Below are 14,126 nucleotides of genomic sequence, written 5' to 3'. Positions count from 1 at the left end.
CTGAAATGAAAGCCATTGAATTTTTCATCAAACAAAAATTTAGGAATGTTTAAAGAGTGTCAATATATTTATATATTTGTGAATTATAATAACAAGGTAAAACCTGAACAACAAATGTGACTAGTGCTACTCAAACCCAAATCACATCTAGAACGGTGAACATCATTAACCATCAAGCTATCATATGGAGTTTAGTGTCAATAAATATTGAGTAAAATTTGATACATGAAAACCTTAAATGTAATTAATGAATTTTTTTTTATATATAGCATATACCTTCAATGTAATCTTTGATTGTCCTTTGAGTATATGAAGTATTGTATAATTATAACTAAACTATTTTGTTTAATGCATTTTACTGTCATTATTTACTTCACATCTTTATCATTCTAGTTTGCAAAAAAAAAAAATCTCATAAACCGTTAACATTTTACAAATTTAAATTCCTAAATTGCCATTGTCAAAGTTAATTGGCAAAATTAGTGCCTATGTTGAATATGTAATCAAGATTCACTGCTTGTAATACCCCGAAAATTTTTACAGTAAATATTATCCTTGATATAGTAAAATAAGGAAATAAAGTGACAAAAAGGGAAATTTTGAGTTATGTTAACTTTGGGGAGTATATTATGATATATTACTTCAAGAAAGGACTAAATCGTAAAAGTGAGAAAAGTTTTGTTGCACAAGAGTAAATACTCAAAATTTGGGAGTTAAAATGTAAATATGAAAAAGTTAAAGGACTAATAGTGTAAATATTTTAAGGGTGGAATGATCTAGAAACTAAGGAAAATAGATGAATTAGGACCAAATTGAATAGATGAAGAATTATGAGGGACTAAATTACAATTTTATCATAAATGATGACTCAAGGATGGAATTTTAAAAGATCATCAATGGCAAAATGGTCAGTTAGAAGGAGAAAGAAATCTAGAAGGTAATAATGATGTTGAAGATATTTTAGATTAATTAAATAAATAAATATTAGTTTATTAATATTTTAATTTGATTTTTAAATGATATTTTATTATTTTATTATTATTTTATTTAGTATATAAGGAAAGAAAGATGAAGAGCCATAATCAAAGAGCCATAATCTTTTTCCCATACACCCAACGTATGAAGAGAAAAGAAAGAAAAAAACTTTCTTTTCTTTATAATTTGGTCAAGAAAAAAACTTTCTTTTCTTTATAATTTGGTCCTTTCACCAAAAATCCACCATTTTTACTTAGAAATCAAAAGAATTTCCGTAGCCATCAAGAGAGAAAGATGACAAGGAGATTATGGGGAGCTAGAATATCAAGTTAGATTCAAGAAATAGAAGCTGGAGGAGAGAGAAAATCAAGTTAGAAATTAAAAACAATAGAACAAGGTAAGAATATCAAGATTTCAATAAATATTTTAAGTGTAACCAACTTACCTTATTTTTGAATAGGTAATCAACTAATAGCATTGAAAAAGCGTGGAAATGATGTGAATGTAGAGTTTTTTTATATAAAGTTTTATGTTATTGATATGTTATTGAAGGAACATAAGAGAAAGTGATGGAAAATATTGTCGAGAAAGGAAATAAGGGTGTTATAAACTTGGTAATCAACATTTTGTACTAAAATAGTTTTGGACAGCAGTAGTGGTCTAAGTTTGAAAAATCACCAAAAATTGTGGAAATCGAATTAGAGGCTGAATGAAATAAGAAATTAAATTTTATTGAGTCTAGTTTTTCATAAAAGAAATGGTGTAAGCAATGGAATCGTAAATTGTGAGATATAATAAATTTAGTGAGACAAGGTCAGAATGATTTTGGGTTTTCCTGTTCTGACTTTTGAAAAATCATTAAAAATTGTATAAAAATAATTAGGGGATTAAATTTAAATTTTAAAATCTTTAATGAGTCTATTTTCAAGAGAAATAAATGGGAACATCATCCGAATTCCGTACTAAGAGATAATTAATTTTTAATAAAGAAAGGTTGAAGTTGTCAAATAATAGAACATGGATAAATTTGAAGATTTTACTGTACTTATTGGCTAAATTATAAATTCTGGAATTTTTATGGTAGAAATATATTTTAGTATAGTTTTTAAAATAACAAACAGATCTTGATTTAGAATTCTGTAGCTCAAGATATAAATAATTTAGTGAAAATGACTCAAGTGGACAGCTTGATATGAGTATATAAGCATATAGTGAAATTATGTACATATCAAGGATGTAGAATGGAGAGGAGGAGGAAAATATCTGTGAATATTCAGCTAACATAGGTTTACATTAAAAATGACTAATTTGCATGTTGTAGGCTCAGGGATTAAATTGAATAAAAGTAAAACTTTAAGGGTAATTTTGTAAAAATATCAAAAATGATCAAATTGCATGAAATGAATTGTTTTATTATTTAAATTAATAAATTGAATGAAATTATCAATTTAGATAAATATTGGGTGGAAAATAGAGAAAAATAAAAAAATTTCTAAAATTCCCCTGAATTTTGGTATTTCTGCAATTTAACCAGGTAAGTTCATATAGTTGAACTTTCATGATTATTTGCTAAATTAGGACTGATATAATGTATTATTTCATATGTTTGCTATTGAATTATGAATATTGCTAAATTATAAAAATCGGATCAAAAGTTCAAATTAAGCAGAATGCTGAATTGAGTATGACCATTCAGTGATAAGTGATGAATTGACGGATAAAAACATGGTTGGGCCATGGCAATATATGTGTAAGACCATAGCTAGGCAATGGCATCCTGATGATAATACCATATCTGAGATATGGCACCATGAGTGTAAGACCATGGCTGGGCCATGGCAATATACGTGTAAGACCATAGTTGGACTATGGCAATCTGACGAGAAATGAATAAGACCATGGTTGAAAAATATCATGGCAACATGACAGGAAATAAATAAGACCATGGGTGAAAGATACCATGGCAACGTGACAAGAAATGAATAAGACCATGGTTGAAAGATACCATGACAACGTGACAAGAAATGAATAAGACCATAGTTGGAAAATACCATGGCAACATGAGAGAAAATTAGTAAGACTATAGTTGAAAGACACTATGGCATCATGTCAAAGATAAATAAGACCGTGGATGGGAGACGCTATGACATCTGTTGAACAATTGATATTCAGGTAATATGTATCAGATGATGAATGGTTATATAAATTGGTTGTACAAAATGGTTGTGTGAAACGTTTACAATAATTGGTCATATGGAAATATATATACAAAATAGTTGCATGAAATAATTATGAAGATAGATAAACGAAATAAGTATAGGTACATGGAATATAATTTATGTTAAGTTTGATATGAACTATTATCGGAATAAATATACATAAAATATATGGAAATGATAATGCATGAAATATTGATATAATGAAATAAATGATATATACTTATGAAGAAATGGTAAGTATTTAATTGAAATTTTTGTTAAATGATATGTAAATCCTAGTAATGTCCGAAATCCTCTTCCGGCGATGGATACGGGTTAGCGGTGTTACATTGCTAACGTGTTAACACATTTGATGTGCCAAATGTCAAGCTTAGAAGTGGTTCAGAACTGAATGTTGACTTTTTTTTCTAAAACTCTATTTTATTATATATATGATTAGATTTCTTTTACATAAAATAATTAAAATGTTTATTATAGGTAAAATATATTATTATATGATATGTATATTAAATATAAATACCTTTTATTGTTTATTGCAGGATTTTATACTTTCTATTTTTAATATAATTTTATGATTGATTTTACATTTATTCAATTTGTTTGCTAAAGTAATAAAGTTAATAAACAAGCTAAATAAATTTTACAATACAATATTTATTATAATTTAAACTTAAAATTTATCAATTTCAAGTCTAATTCATCAATTAATCAACAATAGAAATTTCTCAAAACTTTAACAGTTTATCAAATCGGTACATGATCTAGCTAAATCAAACTCCCATAACCCAAAATCTATAAAAATTACATGAAAAATGACCTAATTCCTTAGTTTCTCCTTGGCCGAAAGCTTTAAAGCTTGGAAAGGGTTTTCTTTTGTTTTCAACAATGGTGGATGGTGAAGGGGAAAGAAGATCATACATTTTGCCCATTAACTTTAGCTTTTATACTAGGTTTAAAGCTTAATTAATCTAATTTTATTAACTTAATTAAGCTTAGGCTTAGTTTGGAAGGGTGGTGTGTTTACCTTCAATGAGGTTAAAAATAGCGGTGGCAGTGAGACTGGTTATTATAACGATGATATGGGATACTATAGCGGTGAGATTAGAAACAACGATAGGGTGTGTGTTTGGATTCAAACGCAATTGTAGCGGTGTTGTGAGAATAGAAAATGACTATTAATAACATTAGATTAGAAGTGATATATAACAGAAGTTTTTGAATTCAATCGTAGTGATAAAAGTAAGGTGAAAGTATAAAATAATCATTAAGAACACTAGATTAAAATAAGCATACTTATAATAAAAATTCAAAATGATTGAAATTATATTTATATGAAATAATATATTATAAATTAAAATTATTAAAAAGTATTAAATTTGTATTTATATTAAGAAATTGTTAAAAATATATTTATATTCATTAATAAACATATTAATATTAACCTATAATTAAAATAATATTTTTTAATCAATAAATGGGCTGGATTTTATGAATATACAAAAGAAAAAACAAAAGAGAATAAGACCCAAAACTCACGGGCTTAAAAGCAAAGAAAGAAAGCATAAATGACCTGACCCAACAACATAATACCCAAAACCAACCATTCCAAAAGAGAGAGCATAAAATATCTGTTCCAAAACAATAAATAAAAGCAGACCAAAAGACTTACCAGCAACCCCCCATCAATTCATTTCCATATTTCAAGACCAGGTGATTACATCTTCCAACAGAACAAAAAACCCTTTTCCATTTCTTTACCACCGTTCCCGATTCTTCCACCCCTTAAACACAACAGCTCCTTCTATCTGGTTCGCACGATCAGTCGTCTTCCATTCTCCGTCTGCCAAATCTGGAAACCCCACCTTCCATGTAAGTTTTCTCCTTCCTTCTTAAACACTCCGTCGCTAGTATATGAGCAAGTTGATTGGCTTTCCTGTTCACATGTTGAAATCGAACCCACCAGAATTTTTTCGAAATTTGTTGAATATTCCTTATATAAGCACCAATTTCTGACTTATCAGGGGAATTTATTCGACATTTATTAACAACTGATAACGAGTCCCCTTCAAAGATGAGATCTAGCCAACCCATTTCCATACTTGTTTGTACTGCCCAAGTACCTACAAGGCCTCAGCAGCGAAAGCGGACGCAACATTTTCATGAAGCACTTGTTGAAAAGTCAAATTAAAAGGGGTGTTGAAAAGTCAAAAATGGGAGGTGCAAGTGGCACCGAAAGAAAAAAAGTGGTAGGCAAGTTGTTTAAAGTTGAATGGGATAATTGCAATTTTGGTCCCTAATTTTTTAGGCCATTTACAAGTTAGTCCCTGAACCTCAACTATAAATAGGCCTAACCATTTCTCATTTCAACCATCCCAACCAATCTTTCTCTCTTAGTTTTCTCTCTTCTCCCATTTGAGAATTCTTAAGGAATTCTATTTGTTTGTAATATTTTGGAGATAGTAAAGTTATCATCTGGTGTTAGTGCCCGAGGGCGTAGGTATAATTTACCGAACCTCGTTAAAACTCTTATGTTCTTTTGTCCTATTTTTCTTTCAATATTTGAGGTATAATAGTAGTATTTAATTGTGCTATTAAATTACGTTAGAAGGAATATTCTGACTAAGGAAAGACTTGGTATTTAAGAGATCCTTGTGATCCACCTCTCTTCCTTGGGAATTGAACTTTGTGTGATTTTTTATTACAATAATTTACACGTTTCCGACCCTATTGGAACAACAAGTGGTATCAAGAGCCGAAGGTTAATCGTAGTATGCTCTGTGGTTGCAGTTTAAACTGATCTTCCACATCAGAAAAGATTTCCTTAGGTATATTGAAAGATTATGGAGAAAACGGTCGGTGTAGGAGCTTCAACATCGTCTATGTGGACAAGACCGACAATTGCAAATACAAGATTGGCCGTGGAGATCTTTGATGGCACGGGCCATTTTGGTATGTGGCAAAGTGAGGTTCTAGATGCCCTTTTCAGCAGGTCTAGACATTGCCATTGATGAAGAGAAACCAGATGATGTACAGGAGAAAGATTGGAAGGCGATCAATCGGTTGGCATGTGGCACAATTCGATCATGCCTTTCTTGAGAGCAGAGGTATGCTTTTTCAAAGGAGACTTCTGTAAATAAGTTGTGGGTGGCACTTGAAGAAAAATTTTGAAGAAAAACAGTCAAAATAAGCTCCACTTGAAGAAAAGATCGTTTCACTTCACTTACGTCCCAAGTACCACAATGAATGATCACATCACCAAATTTAATCGTTAGTCACCGATTTGTTGAATATGGATGAGACATTCAAAGATGAAGATTTGGCTTTGATCTTGTTGGGGTCACTTCACGAGGAGTTTGAGTTCCTAGAAACTACTCTACTTCATGGCAAGAGTGATATATCTCGGATCAAGTCTGCGGCCTTATACGCTTATGAACAGAGAAAGAAGGACAAACAGAAAAACTCAATCGAGATACGAAGCTTTAGTAGTCCGAGGTCACGCATACACTAGGAAGAAAACTCAAAGGGAGATCAAAGTCAAAGTCTAGGCTCGGAAAGATGAATGTGCCTTTTGTCATGAGAAAGGCCATTGGAAGAAAAATTGTCCAAAGTCAAGAATAAGGGAAAAGTCATTGTAGATGCTTGTGTTGTAAAGCATGATACCGTGACTCAACTATCATGGTTGCATCATCATCGTCGTTCCATTCGGATGAGTGGATATTGGATTCGGGTTGTACCTATCATATGTCCCCTAACCGGAGTGGTTCTCGATTTAGTAGAACTAAATGGAGGAGTTGTTTATATGGGCAATGACAATGCTCAGAAAAGCTGTTGGAATAGGTTCAATCCAATTAAAGAATAAAGATGGATCAACCGAGTTCGACCGATGTTCGGTATGTGCCCGGTTTGAAGAAAAATCTCATCTCATTGGGAGCCATGGAATCCAATGGTTCGGTTGTTACTATGAGAGATGGGATTTTGAAAGTGACATCTGGCGACTTGTGATATTGAAGGGCATCGGGAAAAATAACTTGTATTACTACCAAGGTAGTACAGTTATTGGAGCGATCATTGTAGCTTCCCAGAACAAAGACTTGGACTCAATGCGCTTGTGGCATATGAAGTTGGGACATGCCAATGAAAAATCCTTGCAAATTCTAGCAAAGCAAGGATTGTTGAAAGGTGCAAAGGCTTGCAAATTAAAATTTTATGAGCATTGTGTTCGGGAAAGCAAAAGAGAGTGAAATTGACCTGCTATCCATAATACAAAAGGTATTTTGGAATATGTTCACTCGAGATGTGTGGGGCCTTCCAAAACACCTTCGTTGGGAGGAAAACACTACTTTGTTACTTTTGTTGATGACTTTTCCGTAAGAGTTTGGGTATATACCATGAAAACTAAAGATGAAGTGCTTGGAGTTTTTCTTAAATGGAAAACTATGATCGAAAACCGACCGGCAAGAAAATCAAGCGGCTTAGGACGGACAATGGAGGGAATATAAAGTGATCCGTTCTTCGATGTGTGCCAAGAGTATGGTATTGTTCGACACTTTACAATTAGGGATACACCACAATGAGAATGGAGTGGCGAGCGTATGAATTGAACATTCTTGGAGAAAGTTCGATGTATGTTGTCCAATCTTTGGGTTGGGCAAGCAATTTTGGTTGAGGTCGTGACATACTGCCGCCATCTTGTTAATCGTTTGCCATCATCTCGCATTAGAAAGAAAAACTCCTATGGAGGTATGGTCCGGAAAATCGGCTCTGATTATGATTCCTTACATATGTTTGGATCCACCGCATATTACCATGTGAAGGAGTCAAAGTTAGATCCGAGGGCAAAGAAAGCTCTCTTTATGGGAATCACTTACGGAGTGAAGGGATTTCGTCTTTGGTGCTTAGACACAAAGAAAATGATCATGTGAGCGAGATGTTACCTTTGATGAATCGCCACATTGAAAATGTAGCAGATAAAGATATTCGACGGCGATACTTCACAAGCAGGTGGAGTGTACTCCAAAACAGTGGAGTTTGAGCGGATGGGGATTTGCCCATTAATAAGTCTAATTCTCCACCATAATGGAGGAATTAGAGGTTGAAGAGGTTCGACCCAAGAACCGTTAAGTACACTGAACCGATTGCGCTTGCAAGGCCAAGGAGAGAAATTCGTAAACCTGCTCGATTTACTGATATGGTGCCTACGCCCTTCCCGTTATTGATGATGATATTCCTGTCACTTATCAAGAAGCAATGCAAAGCTTAGAAAGTGACAAATGGAAATGCGCCATGGATGAAGAAATGCAATCTCTCCTGAAGAACAATACTTGGGAGTTGGCGCAATTACCGAAAGTTAAAAGGGCAATCGGATGCAAATGGGTATTCGCAAAGAAAGATGGATCTCCTAGCAAGAAAGATATTCGCTACAAGGCAAGATTGGTAGCTAAAGGCTACGCTCAGAAGGAGGGAATTGACTACAATGATGTATTTTCCTCAGAGTGAAGCATTCCTCCATTAGAATTTTGTTGGCCTTGGTAGCACAGTTAAATTTGGAGCTAGCTCAACTTGATGTTAAGACGGCTTTCTTGCATGGTGAGTTAGAAGAGAGATCTATATGACTCAACTGAAGGATACACAAATGCTGGTGGTAGAAATTGGGTTTGTAAGTTGAACAAATCGCTATATGGATTGAAGCAATCCCGAGGCGATGGTACAAGCGATTTGATAGCTTTATGAAAAGGCGTAAGTACACAAGAAGCAAATATGACAATTGTGTGTATTTGCGGAAGTCGATGACGGATCTTTCATTTATCTACTCTTGTATGTTGATGATATGTTAATCGCTCAAGAGCCAAAAGAGATAGATAAGTCAAGGCTCAGTTGAATCAAGAGTTCGAGATGAAAGATCTAGGTGAGGCCAAGAAGATTCTCGGCATGGAGATAAGTAGAGATAGACAGAGAGGCAAGCTTTGTTTGAATCGAAGCAATATCTGAAAAGGTATTACAATGTTTTGGTGTAAATGAAAACACAAAACATGTAAGTACCCCACTTGCTTCTCATTTGAAACTTAGTGCTCAATTATCTCCGGCGAAGAAGAAAGAGAATATATGGCAAAAGTCCCATATGCTAATGCAGTTGGGAGTTTGATGTATGCGATGGTGTGTCTGTGACTGACATTTCACAAGTTGTTGGAGTTGTGAGCAGGTATATGCATGATCCTCGAAAAGGACATTGGCAAGTCAGGAAATAGATTCTACAGTATCTTGAAAAACCGTAGATGTTGGTTTAATTTTTGAGCAGGATGAAGCACTTGGTCGGGTTTGTAGTTGGATATGTTGATTCCGACTTTCTGGTGATTTAGATAAACGTCGTTCAACTACGGGGTATCTGTTTACTCTTGCGAAAGCCCCAGTGAGTTGGAAGTCTACCTTCGATCTCTGATGGTGTGTCTACTACAGAGGCGTAATATATGGCGATTCTGAGAAGTCATTAAGGAGGCTATTTGGCTTAATGGATTGTTGAAAGACTTGGGAGTTGTTCAAAGTCACATAAGTTTATATTGTGACAGTCAGAGCGCTATTCATTTAGCGAAAAATCAAGTCTATCATTCAAGAACCAAGCATATCGACGTAAGATATCACTTTGTGCGGGAAGTATTTGAAAAAGGAAAAATTCTACTTCAGAAGATTCCGACAGCAGATAATCCCGCAGATATGATGACCAAGGTGGTAACAACAATCAATTTTAATTATTGTTTGCACTTGATTAACATCCTGAGAATTTGAGCATCTTCAGGTGTATGGCGCTCGAGAGCGCATTTGAAGGCACTACAAAAGATAGCTTTATCGAATTTGGGGAGTTGAAGGAAGTGTGTGAAGATGTGATTATCCTAATCAAATCTTCAAGGTGGAGATTGTTGAAAAGTCAAATTAAAAGGGGTGTTGAAAAGTCAAAAATGGGTGGTGCAAGTGGCACCGAAAGAAAAAAAGTGGTAGGCAAGTTGTTTAAAGTTGAATGGGATAATTGCAATTTTGGTCCCTAATTTTTTAGGCCATTTACAAGTTAGTCCCTGAACCTCAACTATAAATAGGCCTAACCATTTCTCATTTCAACCATCCCAACCAATCTTTTTCTCTTAGTTTTCTCTCTTCTCCCATTTGAGAATTCTTAAGGAATTCTATTTGTTTGTAATATTTTGGAGATAGTAAAGTTATCATCTGATGTTAGTGCCCGAGGACGTAGGTATAATTTACCGAACCTCGTTAAAACTCTTGTGTTCTTTTTGTCTTATTTTTCTTTCAATATTTGAGGGTATAATAGTTGTATTTAATTGTGCTATTAAATTACGTTAGAAGGAATATTCTGACTAAGGAAAGACTTGGTATTTAAGAGATCCTTGTGATCCACCTCTCTTCCCTGGGAATTGAACTTTGTGTGATTTTTTAGTACAATAATTTACACGTTTCCGACCCTATTGGAACAACAGCACTGTTCGTGAGACCAGAACCCGACCACCAGCATTTCTTCCCACAATTCCAAAGCAAGATTGAAAGCAATCTTTGTCAAAAGCCCCATCAAAATTAACTTTGATGAGTTCACCATGTGGGGGAATCCACTGGTCATTCGCACTTATTCTGGTAGGCCCATCTAACTTTGATTTATCAATTTCCACTAAGTAGCAAAGTAAATCATCTGCGATCTTCCGTCCAGTTTTTGACTGCTTCTAGTGAACTATTTTGTTTCTATCCGACCAGATTGCCCATAGTGCTCCTCCGAACATCCTACTAGTATGATGATTACTCTCCCTAAACACCCAGGTAAGCCATTCAAATTGGCCCAAATCTGCTCTGCTTAAAACCGAACGAAGGCCTAATTGTGACCATACTTCTACTGATACAGGGCAATTTCTAAAAACATGTCCCAATTTTCTGTACCCTCCGTACATCGAGGGCAGACAGTATTAATCACCAAGGTTCAGATTTGTACATGTAGGGATACAATTGTTACCAATTCTCCATATTGTAATCTTAATCTTAGTGGGAAGTTTAAGGCTCCAAAGCTTCCTATAGAAATGGTCTGTACATCATTAAACTTAGGCCCAAAAATACCTACTCCTAATAGTTTATAGGCACTCTGGAGGGTAATCTACAAAAATAGTTATTTTTGTTTATCCCATGCTATATTTTAGTTATTTATTTATGAAATGTTAGTTTTAGTCACTGATCACTCCCCAACGATAATATTATGTGGCAGTCTAACTAGATTTTAAGTGTCAACTTAAATTTTCAAATGGGGATGAAAATAGATTTTTAATTAAATAAATTTAATTAATTAAAATAATGGGGATGAAAATATATTTTAATTAAATAAATTTAATTAATTAAAATTTTTAAACATTAAACCTTAACATTAAACATTAAACCTTAAAAAACTGTTCAAAACAAATCGGTAGAAAAAGGAAAATTAAAGAACTATTTTTGGAGAGATGAATGCTAAAGTTAGCCAGATGAAATATGTATAAACCCAAAACAAATCATAAACCCAAAACAAATGACGAAAAAGAAGAAAACTGAAACGTAAACTTGAGTTTCAAAAATCGACAGAAGAAGGAAAAGTAAAGGATGGTTTGAGTGAACTGTGAAGATTTAGGGGGCAATGAATTGTTAAAGATTTGGGGGAGAGATGGGGGAGAGATGAACAGTCATCTCTCCAAATCTATCCAAATCTTTCGAATAAAATGAAAAAAAAAACTAAAAATAGAGTGACGGAAGAAAAAATTAAAAAGAAAGAGGAGATGAACAGTTTTTTAGTTAAGGTTTAATATTTAAAAAAATTAATTAATTAAATTTATTTAATTAAAAATCTATTTTCATCCCATTTGGAAATCCAAATTGACACTTAAAATCTAGTTGGACTGCCACATAGGATTACCGTTCGAGAGATAACGAAACTTAGCGGTAGGGTGATCACTTCGAAACAAAATAATAACATAAGTGACTAAAACGTAACATTTTAAACATAAGTGACTAAAATATAACATGAGGCAAACAAAAGTGACTATTTTTGTAAATTATCACACTCTGGATCGAGAACTCCCTCGAGTGTTCACCCCGTCACAGCACAAATTCATCATGTTGCTCCTTGGCCAACGGTATTGGTAAAATTTGGTTTGCATCCCCAAACGAGAAGGTATTGAGCACAATTTCCTTATTCCAATCCCTCGTAATATTATCATTAAGTTTCGCCACAAAGAAAACATCATTATTTTGCATGTCATCACATAATTTGTAATTAATTGAACTTGGAATCCATGCATGCTTTGAGATTAAAATGCTTTCCCTCGAACCAACCCCCCAACACAAGCCCTTTTGCAACAAACCTTTAGCAGCCCGAATACTTTTCCACGGGTAAGATGGTAGATTACCTAGCTGCGCATTTAAAAAATCAGAACTAGGATAATACTTTAACTTTTATAACACAAGCTAATAAGGAATTCAGTTGATTAATGAGCCTTTAGCCTTGTTTGGCTACAAGGGCAATATTGAAAATTTCCAAATTGCATAAACCCAAACCTCCATCTTCCTTCAACATACAAAGTCGAACCCAATCACACCAATGTATCTCTTTTTTACTATGCCTTTTTTGCCACCAAAACCTTGCCAATATACTTTCAATTTCCTTACATAGTGTTTTGGGTAACAAAAAAAAGGCCATCAAATAGGTTGGAATGGCTTGCAATATCGATTTTATAAAGACCTTCTTCCCTCATTGAGAAAGGAATTGTGTATTCCACCCATCAATCCTCTTCCCAATTCTACCTTTTAATGTATGAAAAGTAACTTTTTTTTTGCTGTCCCACCATATTTGGTAAGCCCAAGTACCACTCCAGGTCGTTTGAGTAATGCACTCCCAACTGCTACAAAATTAGCTCACGATCTAATTCTCGAGTATTTGAGCTATAAAAAATCATAAATTTATATTTGACACATTGTCCTGAGCTCTTTTCATACTCCATCAAAATTCCTTTTAAAATTTGGACACTTTGCTCACTTGCTTCCCCGAATAGGACATAGTCATCAGCAAAAAGTAAGTGGAAAACTTGGGGATTTCTTCTGCTTGTTTTTGCACCTTTTAATAACCCTTCCCTCAAGCAAGGTGCATGAGGGTGAATAAACCTTCATTACAAATTAGAAATAAAAAAAGGACTTAACAAGTTTTCTTGTTTAAGTCCTCTTTGAGGTAAAAAAGAAACTCTCATTTGGCCATTGATACTAACTGAGTATGATATAGATGATACACATCTCATAATGACATCGACCCACCTAGAATAAACCCTATGCGTTTCATCATATTCTTAAGAAATTCTCATTCAACCCGATCATATGCCTTACTCATATTTAAATTTGAGTGCCATAAAGGTTTTTTTTCCTATTCTTTTTTTGCCAGAATGTGTGTAATAATTCAAAAGCAAGGAGCACATTATCTGAAATTAAATGTCCCGGGACATTAGGTTTTATCTATGCAAACTTCCAACACCTTTTGAAAACAATTTGCTATTGTCTTTGCTATCAATTTTAAAATAATATTACAAGGACTAATAAGTTTGAAATTTACCAACTGTTTTGGTTGCAACACTTTTAAAATACGAATAATATTTGTGGCATTAATTCTCCATCTCTTTCCTTTCGTTTATGACTTCTAAACAAAAAGAGGTTACGTTTTCACCTACGATATGTCAACATTTTTGGAAAAATAATGCCAAATAATCGTCATCCCTCGGTGCCTTTGTTGGTCCTATGTCTTTTAAAGCCACAAAAATCTCCTCTGATGTATACCGAGTTGTTAGCATTATATTCAAGTCATCTGAAATGCAATAGGTAACCCGGAATAGAATATGCTCTACATCACCTATCTCATTAGTAGCAAATAAATTTTGA

At 33.8% G+C, this 14,126-nt stretch overlaps 1 long non-coding RNA gene across 1 annotated transcript; it reads left to right on the top strand.

Annotated features, from left to right (window-relative positions):
• Positions 1-10,679: 10,679 nt before the first annotated feature.
• Positions 10,680-11,311, top strand: LOC108488832 (uncharacterized). The gene is made up of 3 exons (XR_001871819.2): positions 10,680-10,826; positions 10,944-11,006; positions 11,089-11,311. It is a non-coding gene; the product is annotated as an uncharacterized LOC108488832 (long non-coding RNA).
• The last annotated feature ends 2,815 nt before the right edge of the window (positions 11,312-14,126 follow it).

Source organism: Gossypium arboreum, chromosome 10 (assembly GCF_025698485.1).
Source record: "Gossypium arboreum isolate Shixiya-1 chromosome 10, ASM2569848v2, whole genome shotgun sequence".
NCBI lineage: Eukaryota > Viridiplantae > Streptophyta > Magnoliopsida > Malvales > Malvaceae > Gossypium > Gossypium arboreum.
This window is presented reverse-complemented; position numbering and strand designations above follow the sequence as displayed.